The 12,549-nt window shown below is 39.3% G+C and overlaps 1 protein-coding gene across 7 annotated transcripts in view; it reads left to right on the top strand.

Moving 5' to 3' along the window:
- Fut8 (fucosyltransferase 8) overlaps positions 1-12,549 on the top strand; it is a 216,961-nt gene that overhangs the window by 28,278 nt on the left and 176,134 nt on the right. Inside the window, exon 1 of one of the 7 annotated variants that reach the window (XM_052739526.1) lies at positions 398-510. The exons of the other annotated variants lie outside the window; for them this stretch is intronic. The gene's annotated coding sequence lies outside the window, so the exon portion shown is untranslated. Of the gene's footprint in view, positions 1-397; positions 511-12,549 lie in introns of those variants that run through there. 7 annotated transcript variants of the gene reach the window in all.

The following is a 12,549-nucleotide window of genomic DNA, read 5'->3' as shown; positions in this document are numbered from 1 at the left end:
CTAGTTCAAGAATAGACTGGAACTACCAGTAGAAAGAACTCTGGTTTAGCTTAAATAGCACTCAGGTATGACTGCTTCCTTCCCCAGCAGCAGCCACTGTTTTCATTTTTATGGTGAGCTGTATTTTCATTGTTCAGGCGTGTGTCCCTAGATACTGTGACTTGGTTAGGCAAATTTTTTAAATTTAATAAATATTTGCTGAGTACATATTAGGCTGTGAATCTCTTTCTAAGGCCTTGATTTGTACTCCCCTACTCCAAACATATGGTTCCTAGGTGCTCACTATGTAGTGAAATGAGTAAGATCCTGGCTTTGATAGCATACCTGTTCTTCCTTACTTGAGTTGTGTAACTTTGAATATAAAAACTTACTAGGGGCTGGAGAGATGGCTCAGTGGTTCAGCACACTTGATGCTCTTACAGAGGACCCTGGATTGGCTCCCAACACCAGCCTGTAACTCCAGTTCCAAGAGTTCTGGCATTCTCTCTTAGCCTCCTTTGGTACCTGCATGTAAGTAGTGTACATATATACACACATAGTCACACACATAAAATAAAATTTATTCATAAAATAAAATGAATAAATTATTAAACTTTGCATCTGTAGGTATAAAGTGGATTGATAGCCAACTTATAGAATTATTGAGATTTGAATGGAATAATTTAAATATATCAACATTGTAGCTGTTAAATTGCATACACCTAATAGACCATTGCTGTAATTATTATTACTGTTCTCATTGGGCTTATAAATTTTTCTTAAAGTGATTTTCTAATCATATTTTATTTAATATTATAAAATCAAATGCATGGAGTATATATATTAATTGTTGGGTGAGAATACCTTACCAACATGGTTTATAACAGTACTTAATTAATTTGACAGTATAGATTTTTCTGCCCCAAATAAATGTAGCATTTGTGACTTCATGTGTTAGTTAATAATTTAAACTATAAATATGCCAAATTGGCTTTTTAACATTGTATTTTTAGTTTTGTGTTCCCAATTGTAAGTAGACAAAGTTAAAGATATGTTTTCTGTAGCACATTAAATTAACTTGTGGTGTAGTCTTTGACTTGTAAGCACCATAGAATTAAGTACTCTGTAGAATAGAAATTGCCAGTGTGGAAACCTTTCTCCTGCTTTATTCACATTACTTAGGAAGTGAATGATACTTTGTGGAGGAATGCCACCTTCCCTGGTAGGAACCATTGATTTTTCTTGTCACTGTTCTTAAATTTTGATTCTGCTGCTGAAAAACTGCCCCTCTGTAAGGCTGCCATGAAATCCTTGTTCTCATGAGAAATGAGACAGAAAATTTCCTATGACCATAGCCTGGAACTCAGAATATATATATATATTTATGCACAACTCATATATTTTCCTATATTTCTAAACTGTAGTTAGGAATAGTTAATAAATTACTATTTGGTACTTAATATGGGCTGGCTGAGGTACAGAATTACCATTTATACATATTTTTTTCCATGTAAAGAGATAGTTCATTATTAGTTCCCAATGGGTCTGGCCGGGCGGTGGTGGCGCACGCCTTTAATCCCAGCACTTGGGAGGCAGAGCCAGGCGGATCTCTGTGAGTTCGAGGCCAGCCTGGGCTACAGAGTGAGTTCCAGGAAAGGCGCAAAGCTACACAGAGAAACCCTGTCTCGAAAAACCAAAAAAAAAAAAAAAAAAAAAAAAAAAGGAATAACTGGTTCCTTCACAGTGACTTGTCTACTTTTACATTGAAGGATGCTCAGCTTGCCAGATGCCAAGCCTGAATGTTTGTCGTACACACTGGTTTTTAATCCTCAGGGATCACACATGTGACTGATGTTAAACCATGGATTGTTTTTGCATTTAAAAATAGTATTTATTGTTTGAGAATTTAATGCACACATTTAATGCATTTTGATCAAATCTACTTTCCTCTCACTCCCCTACAATTCTTAGCTAACCTCTCCCTCCACTTTCCCTACTACTTCGTGTGTTCCTTTAAAAAAACGCCGAGTCCTTTTAGTGCTGCTTGTGTGTACATGGGTGTAGGACCATCAGCTGGAGCACTGGCAGTCTCCCAAAGTTTGCATCCCTGAAGAAATCTTACTTTCCTTCCCCTAGCAGCCATCAGCTGCCCACAGCTCTTCAGCTGGGGCGGCAGGCGTTTCACGAGCCCCTCCCCTGTCTGTGCTGGGATTCTGGCTGGTTGACCTTGTGCAGGTCTTGTGCCGGCAGCCACAGCTGCCCTCAGTTCAAATGTGCAGCAGTGCTGTCATGTCTGGCAGATACTGTCTACTGCAGACACCCGCGAGCCCTTGCTCCTGTAATCTTTCTGTTCCCCTCTTCCAATGTGATCCCCAAACCTTGTGGGGAGAGGGTTGCAAGTGGGCGCTCTCCAGCCCCTTATTCTCTGCTGCTTGACGAGTTGTGGGTCTTTGTAGTCATTGCCCTTTACTGTAGAAAGAAGCTTCTCTGATGAGGGTTGGGAGATGTAATAATCTATGGGTAGGAAGATAAAACTTAGGAGGAGGCAGTTTATTACTATATCCATTTAGGAGAATAACAGTATTAGGTTCTCCCCTAGGACCTATGGCCTAAGCAGTCCCATGGTTTTGGCACAATTTTTGGTACAAGGTATGAGTTTCATCTTGTAGCACAGGCTTTAAATCCAGTCAGAAAGTGGCTGGTTACTCCCATAACATCCATTGCGGTGGTACCCACAGAAGGCAGAACACTAGTTAGGGCCCATCGCAGGGCTTGGGATGTGAGGGAAGTGGGATAGAATGCAGGCGGTGTGAAGGGGAAAGGGGAATAATGGAACAGGAGTGCTCAGTGGGGTGGGAGATGGCAGGGCCGGATAGAGGAGAGAGTATGAGGAGGGATGGCTGGCACTAATGGCCTTTGACAAAGCCATAGGGAAACATTACTGTAGAGGCTTTTTAAAACATAGACATTTACATACATAAAAGGAGATTAAATGAGGTTCCCTATAATGGGAGGACCATGCTTCCCCTGGGTATTATAGGTTATCAACTAAAGCCCAGAGACAGGTATGTGTTGCCTCTATTTGAATTGATGGTCAGTAGGGTCCTCTAGTCCCTATATTACAGACTATTACCATTGCTCTTAGTTCCCCTCCACAACTTGGTGGTAAGACCCTGCTGTGGAAGACAGCACATACTTGAGCCATAGGAGATGGGAAAACCAAGTTGGTCCTGACCTGGAAACGCCATCATTTCCTGGCTAGCTTCTGTATTGCTGGAAGGTGCTGTGCATGCTAGTGGAGGAGAAAAATAGCAGTCTTACCCAGCTGTGGACCCTGTGAGCTGCGACAGCTGGCCTGGGAAGATACGTCCACTTGTGCAGCAGGGCATGGGTACTTTTGTGTTTTTGTCCATTTATACTGCTGTAACAAAACCATAGTCTAGTATAAAGAACAGGCATTTATTTCTTACAGTTCTGGAGATGAAGTTTGTAGTCAAGGCATTGGCATTTAATATCTGGTCAGGGCCTCCCTTTTACATTCTCACATGGTAGAAGGTGCAGAGGAGTGAAGGAGGGATAATGCTGTGGGAAGAGAAAGGCCCCCTCATCAAACCCCTTCGTAAGAACCTTAGTCATCTATGAAGGGTCTGCGTTGTATGACATATTACTTTTGAGCCCCACCTCTTAATGTTACGTTGGCCATTAAATTTTGGCATATGAATTTTGGGGATACATCCATACTATAGCAGATAGTATTTCTGATATTTTCTTGAATGACTAGAGACTATAAACTTTAATCTGTGTAAAGCTACTAGATTAGAAAAAAAAACCAGTTTTGGTGTCTGATCCAAGTACAGATTCTAGACCCACCATTTCATTTATGAACTGAATTGTCTTTCATAACTGTAAAACAGTGATGAGAACTGTATGGTTAATGAGGTTTTTAGTGATTTAGCAGTAGTTCTTGTAAAGTGCATATTTAGCTAACACACTTGGTGAGCATTAGGTACTCAGCAGCATACCATCGGAGCTTGAGTTCTTGGTGGTGGTTCTTTCATAACTCGGGGCATAAACATCATCTGACCTGCATATGTAGAATTATGCTCTAAAAGACCTAATAGTAAACAGATGCGACAGTGAGAGAGGGACTGGTCTAATACACTTTCGAAATGCAGGCCTAGTTTATCAGTGGCCAGTGCTCACCTAGAAACTGTTTCATTGAAATTGAAATAGAAACCTTAGAATATAACTGAACTTGGTAGCTGTTTTTTTTATGAACATGAATATAGTTTAATGTGTTTACAGACCAGTTTCAAGTTAACCTACATTCAATTAAACAAAAAGAACAATGCTCCTAGCCTTGAACAGTGAAAACGGTTTGTGTCCACGACACATGCTTCATTTAATCCATGCTATTTGACTAGGCAGTAAAAAGTAGGAAACACTGAGAGAGAATTTGTTAATGGGTAATAACATACTTAAGACATGTAGCTCTCGTGTGGAACATGAAGTTAGGAGGGGCTCACTCTTTACCGTCTGCCCTTTGGTTCCTTTCCTCGTTTCCTTTCTTCTCCTTACCCTTTTTGCTTCTTTCCCCCGACCCTTCCTGTCGTCCTCTCCCATTCTCTTCCCTGCGTGCATTCGTCTGCTAGTCTCCACTGAGAATTCTAAATCCTTGAGACATTTCAGACAGACCAAAGATACACTAAGTCATGGATGGAGCAGACTATTCACCACTGAAATTAAACAGATAGGAACTTTTTGCAGTATTTCATGTAGTTTTCTTTCTTTTTAAAGAGTAAACAGGAAAGCAGGGCTATACTGATCTGCTGTTCATCGCATTATCCTCAGGTCTTTGAATAATGCTTGGCTTATGATATGTGTCCAATAAATTTTTGTTGAAAAGATCAAAAGGAAAACCAACAGAACTAATCAAGCATCAAGGCAGGAGTGCTTGAAGAAGAGTGATCCAGTGTTAGAGATGAGTCTTAATAACAATGGGGCACAATCTGTGAGCCTTTGATACGCTGGGAGGTCCCTGAAAACAGTTTTCACCTCAGCACGTGTTACTGGAGAGTTTATATACCATTCAAGGGTCCAGATTCTAGAGACAGCCTGGAGTCAGATCCCACGTTCCACTTAACTGTGTCTTGCACAAGTTGTTTTGTTTCAGTTCTTCTAGAAAGGAAGAGTGAACTTAAGGATTTTGAGAGTTAACTGTGTAGACTCATGTAAGGAAAAAAAAGTGTCTTGGATATAGTAAGTGTTACATAATTGTTGCCTTCTCTTCTAGTATTAACTACTACTTAATGTCTCAGGAGTGACTATCTGACCCTTTCATCTTCTGTTTTAATTTGCTAAAAAGAAAATGACCTCTTACACCTACTAGCAATGTTTTGACATATGTCTTCCAAATTATTTAACTGTGGATGCAGATAATCTCATTGTCTTTCATATCAGCAAAGATCTTTAGATTTTTCTTATTATTTTCAAATTTATTGATTTAAAAATGGTGGTATCTGTATAACATTACTGGTAGACATTGACTGTAATATTGTCAATGAAAGTTCAGCAGTGTGAAGTTTTTTTTTTTAATTAAAAATGACTCTGTGTGTGTGTGTGTGTGTGTGTGTGTGTGTGTGTGTGTGTGTGTGTGTGTATGTGTATGTGTGTAGATGCACAGGTACCAGGGACAGCTTGTGGGAGTTGGTTCCCTTCTTCCAGCATGTGGGTCTTGTCAGGCTTGGTCATGTGCACCTTTATTGTGGAGTCAGCTTGCTGACTCCCTCCTCAAATAATCCTGATGGTATATTTTATTTACACAGTTTATCCTGAAAATATGGTAAAGTTTATTTGTCATAGTTATATGCAAATTGCGAATGATGTTTGTAACAGTTGTCAAATAATCTTAAATTTTAGAAGTATTCTGATTATATGTTATTGATTGAATATGAGTATAAGAAATTGTATTTTCTTTCTTGAACTTTTAAATGTTTTATCCAAAATCCTTGAGCATTTCTATGTTAGTGATGTATTGGGAATACAGAAATTCACAATGAGGAGATATTAGGGGTTCTAAAATTTCCTATTAAAATAATAAAAGCAAGTTTAATCATTGACTAAGGAAAATAATGTTTTAAGATAATTCACAGCATAAACTTAATTGTATTTAAAAAGATCACTAATTTTACTTGTGCTGAATTAAATAGAAGCTGTACTAGCAATGATAGTGATTAGTTTTCTTATTTCTTTTTTTTTTTTTTTTTTGGTTTTTCGAGACAGGGTTTCTCTGTGTAGCTTTGCGCCTTTCCTGGAACTCACTTGGTAGCCCAGGCTGGCCTCGAACTCACAGAGATCCGCCGGCCTCTGCCTCCCGAGTGCTGGGATTAAAGGCGTGCGCCACCACCGCCCGGCCAGTTTTCTTATTTCTTGATCCTTATTCTGTGGAAGTTTAGTGACATTCTCCAACAGGTCAGTCTATTGCTGTAATGTATGGTGTGAAGCTTGTGTTCTTGTTTTGGTTTATGAGGCTGGTCTCACAATTTAGCCCAGGCAGGCATCAGCTTTCTGTTCTCCTGCTTTGGCTTCCGGGATGTTTGGATTACAGGCCTACTTGGCTTCAACTTAAGTTCAGATCTATTTTACATTCTTAAAACTTAGTGAGATACTACAAGGAGGTTTGTTATTGTTGCTATATTGATATTTACATATTGTAAATTAAAACTGAGAATATAAGAATATTTTGGGAGGGGTCAGAGCCTTGAATATGCTATAAAAATGCTCTACCACTGAGTTGTGTCTCCAACCCTTGATCATTTATTTTTCTTTTCTGTTAGTGCATATGTATGTGTGGGCACATACACATATATGTGGAGGGCTGAAGTCAATTTCAGGTATCTTCCTTAGTTGATTTCCATCTTATTTTTTGGCCCCAATGAGCCTGGAGCTTACAGATTGAGCTTTACTGCCTGGTTGGTGAATTCCAACCTCTAATGTTGGGGTTAGAAACATGTGCTCTTGTATACCTGGAATAGTTTTAATGTGTGTGTGTGTGTGTGTGTGTGTGTGTGTGTGTGTGTGTGTCTGTGTGTCTGTGTGTCTGTGTGTGTCTGTGTATGCATGCATGAGCGTAGGGAAGTGCAGGTGCCCGTGGAGTCTGGAAGAGAGTGTTGGATGCCTTAACAGCTGTAGTTACAGGCAGTTGTAAGGCATCTTACGTGGCTGCTGAAAACTGAACTCCAGTCCTCTGCAAGAGCAGTGTTTGTTCTTTACTGCTGAACCATCTCACTAGACTGTGCTTTGAGTAGTTTTGTAAAAGTAAGTTTGGGTCATTTGGAAAATACTGGTTCACTAAATTGTATAGATATTCCAAATACTTATACAGTATTAAAAATTACACTTGTTGCTGGGCAGTGGTGGCACACACCTTTAATCCCAGTACTTGGGAGGCAGAGGCAGGTGGATCTCTCAGTGAGGTCGAGGCCAGCCTGGTCTATGGAGTGGGTTCCAGGACAGCCAGGACTGTTACAAAAACCCTGTCTCGAAAAAACCAAAAAATAAAAAAATTATACTTGTTAATGGCATCAGTCTCATTAGCATTTCATTAGAAAAGAGGGCTGTCAGGCTGGTGAGACGGCTCAGTGGGGAAGAGTGCTTGCTGCCAAGCCTGAGGACCTGAGCTTGACCCCGTCTTCTGGCTCTACATAGTAGAAGAAGAAAACCAACTCCTACAGGTTGTTCTCCGACCTTCACTTGCACACTGTGGCACTGTGGCATGCACCCGTACGCACGCACGCACGCACCCGTACGCACGCACGCACGCACGCACGTGCATGTATCCCCCTTCACACACACAGTTTGGTGTCAGTACCTTGGTTTCTTTTGCTTTTGTATTGATATAGATGTTAGCTGCAAAAACAGTAAACGATAGCTCAGTATTATTGTAGAATAGTTTTACCTTCTGGCTCCCTGAAATGATTTTGGGAATCCTAGTGGATCCATAAACTGTAGTGAATTTGTGGATCTATTTTTTTTTTTTTTTTTTTTTTTTGGTTTTTCGAGACAGGGTTTCTCTGTGTAGCTTTGCGCCTCTCCTGGAACTCACTTGGTAGCCCAGGCTGGCCTCGAACTCACAGAGATCCGCCTGGCTCTGCCTCCCGAGTGCTGGGATTAAAGGCGTGCGCCACCACCGCCCGGCGTGGATCTATTTTTTTAGTTTTTAAGTATCATAGGTTTGAGTGGTTCTTTGGATCTAAGTTTAGAAAATGAAGGATAATTACATTTGTTAGACATTTTATCCCTCAGTTCTGAGGTGCTAAGGATTTGGTATTGGAGTTTGGGAGCTGGAGGAAGAAAGGGGAAAGGATCCTAAACCCCTGTCTCACCCACACGAAAGTAAGAGCAACTCCTGTATTCTTATTTTTTCTTCATTGGGGACTGGTTAAGATGTTAGTGGAAATGAGGAGTTAGTTGTTTAGGAACAGCTCTTGGTTTGCTTTCATCCTGCAGATTATGAGTGCTCTTTATGTATGTGCGTGTTCAATCATTTGTCCACTTTTCTGAGTCCCTCGTGTGTGGCAGGACCTGGATCTGTGAATGAGTCAGAGAGAGGGAGACCCAGACAGGCATGATCAGCTCCTGTTGCTGTGTGCCATTGGATTTTGGAATGTACAGTGGAGCAGAATGTTTTCTGCCCTTCAGCTGGGTCTCTTCTGCAGTTCTTGTTTCAGTCCTCAGATTGTCTGTAGTGACCTTAAGATGTGTGGGGGGTTGTTGTTACTTTTTTGGGACATAGCTCAGCCTAGCTTGGAACTCACCATGCTATCTTGGGTGACCTTGACTTCAGCCTGTGGAATGCTGGGAATACAGGCATAGAGTGTATTTGTAAGAAATTACACCCCCAAAAGGCTTTTATAATTTTAAAATGATTTAAAATTGAAAAAAGAATAGTGCTAACATAATCAAGTAATTCTTCTCTTTCATCCAGTTTCTAAATATATTGCCATATTTCCTATGTAATTTTCTTTTTATTGTATACATTATTATTTTTCTGAACTATTGGGAAATTAGCAGATTCACTTAAGCTTTAGTTTTATTTTATGAAGTATGAGACATTCTCCAGAATTAACCAGTGGACATTGTCTACAGATGTTAGCATTTAATCTCTATGTATATTTACTAAATTTTATTTAGTCTGCCTATAACTTTAAATTTCACCAATTAACCAAATTATATAGGAAAAGTAAACAATGTTTTTCCTAGCCCAGGATCAAATTAGTTCTCATTGTTTTGTTTTCTTTAGTTGGAGAAATAACTTTGCCTTTCGTGACACCTGCTTTTTGAAGTATAGGCCTAGCTAGCTCTTTGTGAATGTCCTTCAGCTTACACTTACATGTTTCTTCTCACTAAAATTTGATTATGTATTTCAGCTGAGATACCCATAGTCTTTATGTATGTCCTTCTCAAGGTGTTAGATCTGGAAGCACATGAGTACTGTTACAGTGATAGTAATTTTAATTATCTGCCATTTTTTCTTTGTAACTAGCAAATATCTTGTGAGGAAATACTTGACACTATGTAAATGTCTGGTTTTCCTGTGGACTTTGTTATTCTGGTTTTTATTTTTATTTTTCAAGACAGGGTTTCTGACTGTCCTGGAATTCACTTTGTACACTAGTCTGGCCTTGAACTCACTGAGATTCGCCTGCCTCTGCCTCCTGAGTGCTGGGATTAAAGGTGTGTGCCACCATGCCTGGCCAGACTTGGTTATTCTGAAATGAGAATTTCTATTGATCTCTTCTTTGGTTCACTATTTTCCTATAGCATCTTCAATTTCTCTTAAGCCCATGCAGTTTATTTCTTAAAAAGATTTATTTATTTTTATATGTATGACTGTTTTGCCTGCATATTTATTTTTACTGCATGATAGGGAACATAGCTTGTTTTTTCTACTTTATTGAATTTATTGAGACTTATGACCTTAAATATGTCAGTTCTTGTGAATACTTCTTATCTTAAAATGAGGTTGTTTTCTTGACCAGAGTATAAAGTGCAGTTTCATAAATTGAATATAATAGTATCTTGTTTATTGATTATATCATTTACATCTTGTATTGTTTTATTAGATACCAGTTTTTCTTAATTTCTCCTTGCATCTGGTATAGATTTTCACTTTTTAAAGCTTGTGACTATGCTGTTGGATGAATAGAAAATATTCAGATGAGACATAAGTTAGCATAGGTAATATTATGCAATTGTCTTGACTAAATTTTTAAAAAATGTATAAGGGGGATTGGGGATTTAGATCAGTGGTAGAGCGCTTGCCTAGCAAGTGCAAAGCCCTGGGTTCGGTCCTCAGCTCCAGGGGGGGGAAAAGATATATGGGAATATAAGTGATTTTCTTTTTTTAAAAATAGTATCACAGAAATAGTGTTAAAGGTCAGAATACCCTGATGTATTGATTATGCTTTTCTGTCTTCCCTGGTAAGAGGTAACAGAGCTTGAAGATTGTAGCAAATCAGCCAACTAAGTCAAACTTAAGCAGCAAACAGTCAATTGTTTTGAACTATACAGACTTGGAAATGGTGGTGGAACTAGTACAGGAAACCATAAAAACTCCAAATGGTGTTTGGAGTGCTGAGGGTGCTAGGATAGGGAGGGTGGGAGGGTCATGAACTAACGATTCCAACTCTACTAAGTCGAGCTCCAGAACCTGCGAATGGAGGCCCTGGAGATGAAGGTTGTGGAGCCACCATTGAACCCTGGTGCATCCTAAGGGCCCATTGTTCTGCTCTGTTCCTAGAGTATGTCACTGTTTGCCAGCTAAGGCTTAGCATAGCAATAGGTAACAGGGAGATAAATTCCGTTTGATAGCTACAAAGCATTTTTACTTTACACACAATGTTCTCACAGATAATTCTGCTGTTTTGTCTTTGCAGTTGCTTTGTGAGATAGGTAAGGATATTGGTGTGAAGAAATATCAAATATGCTGTTTTAAGATATTGTGCTAGAATTCACTAAGGAATAAAAAGATGAATAACAGGCTCCTTATAGTGTGCAGAGTCTTGTGGCGATGTGGTGGGAAAGCAACCAATTACATGGTATGGCAAGTTAAAAAAGACTTAGAAATTCAGTCTGTGCCCCACGGGAAAGTTGAAGGAGTGGTGGTATTATAAATGATGGAAATTTCAGTATTTTGCCTTCTGATTTCAGATTAACTGAGAGGATAATCACTATAAAAGGATGCTAATTATGAGATAATTGATATAATTTTCTTTTCTAGGTTTTCAGAATTCTTATTTGTATTTTAGGTGATTCTAAGATTTGAACAAGTATATGACTTAAGGATGACAGAAGTCACTTAAATTACTTTAATGATTTTCAGCATAGTTTGAGCTCATTTTGTAATGTCATACAGAACTTAAAAATTTAAAGACAGTTTTACCTAGGTAACATGAGCAAGCATTTAAATGGGCTCCGTTAATTAGAGATAAAGTAGACAAAATTTCACAAGTCAAGTTGACGGAGTAATCATTTTTTTCTTATTTTTCTGTGCCCCTGGGGGTTGAATATTGGACCTTATGAATGATAGACAAATACCCTATGACTGAATTGTATCCCCAGCCTTTTAAGTCTTTACTTTTCACTGTTGAGCATCTTCCTAAGTTTTCCAGGTAGGAACTTGAATCCTTCTCAGTCTCAGAATCCTGAGTAGCTGGGGTGATGGGCTTGCACCCTGAGGCCTGGTTTAGTACTGTGTTATTTTAACAAAGTAGATGACTTCAAAAAAGGACAGAGAATAATGAGGTAGTTCCTAAATTCTTATTTTACTTTAAAATAATGTTGTCAGGATACTTATAGGCTAGCATTTATTTACTAAGAGATATGAATTTGGCAATCTTATGATAATTCAGTTTTGTTAAAATAGTGCTGGGATAGACTTTTCAGATTTTTGTTTTGATGTATCTCAGGCTGTCCTCAGATTTGCTGTATAGCTGAGGATGATATTAGCTTCTGATCCTCCTTCCTTTACCTCGTGAGTGCTGGAATTACAGGTGGATACCACTATGCCTGGTTATTTGGTGCTGGAAATGGAACTTGGCCTCATTCATGCTAGCCAAGCACTCTGTATACTCTTTCACCCCCTTTTGTTGTTATTAGCATGAAATACTTTCTTTCCCCATGAATATCACCTCCCTTACCTATTTTCCTTTGCAAGAAGAATGCAGCTCTATCGATACACCAGACTCAGTGGAATATTAATGCTATAAGAGAAGTAGGAAGTGGAGCAGTAGAGACCGTCAGCATCACTACGGTCTTCTCTTTGAGACTTTCTCATTCAGTCTTCTTTAACACGGTGGACCATAGCTAGGGAGCACTGATGTGCTACTTTACTGCTCTTTATGTCTGAGCCAGCGCAGGGTACCTTCATGCTCTATTTAGGTTGATACATTTCCAGTAGGGAAATTACATATAGCAGGCAGCTTCTGGTGAGCTGCTGCCATCAGGCTGGGTAGTCTCATCCATATAGTCTGTAGATACAGTCTCATCTGATCCTCTCTGAAGTCAGAC

This window comes from Peromyscus californicus, unplaced genomic scaffold (assembly GCF_007827085.1).
Source record: "Peromyscus californicus insignis strain IS unplaced genomic scaffold, ASM782708v3 Scaffold_15__1_contigs__length_86483966, whole genome shotgun sequence".
NCBI classification, from domain to species: Eukaryota; Metazoa; Chordata; class Mammalia; order Rodentia; family Cricetidae; genus Peromyscus; species Peromyscus californicus.
This window is presented reverse-complemented; position numbering and strand designations above follow the sequence as displayed.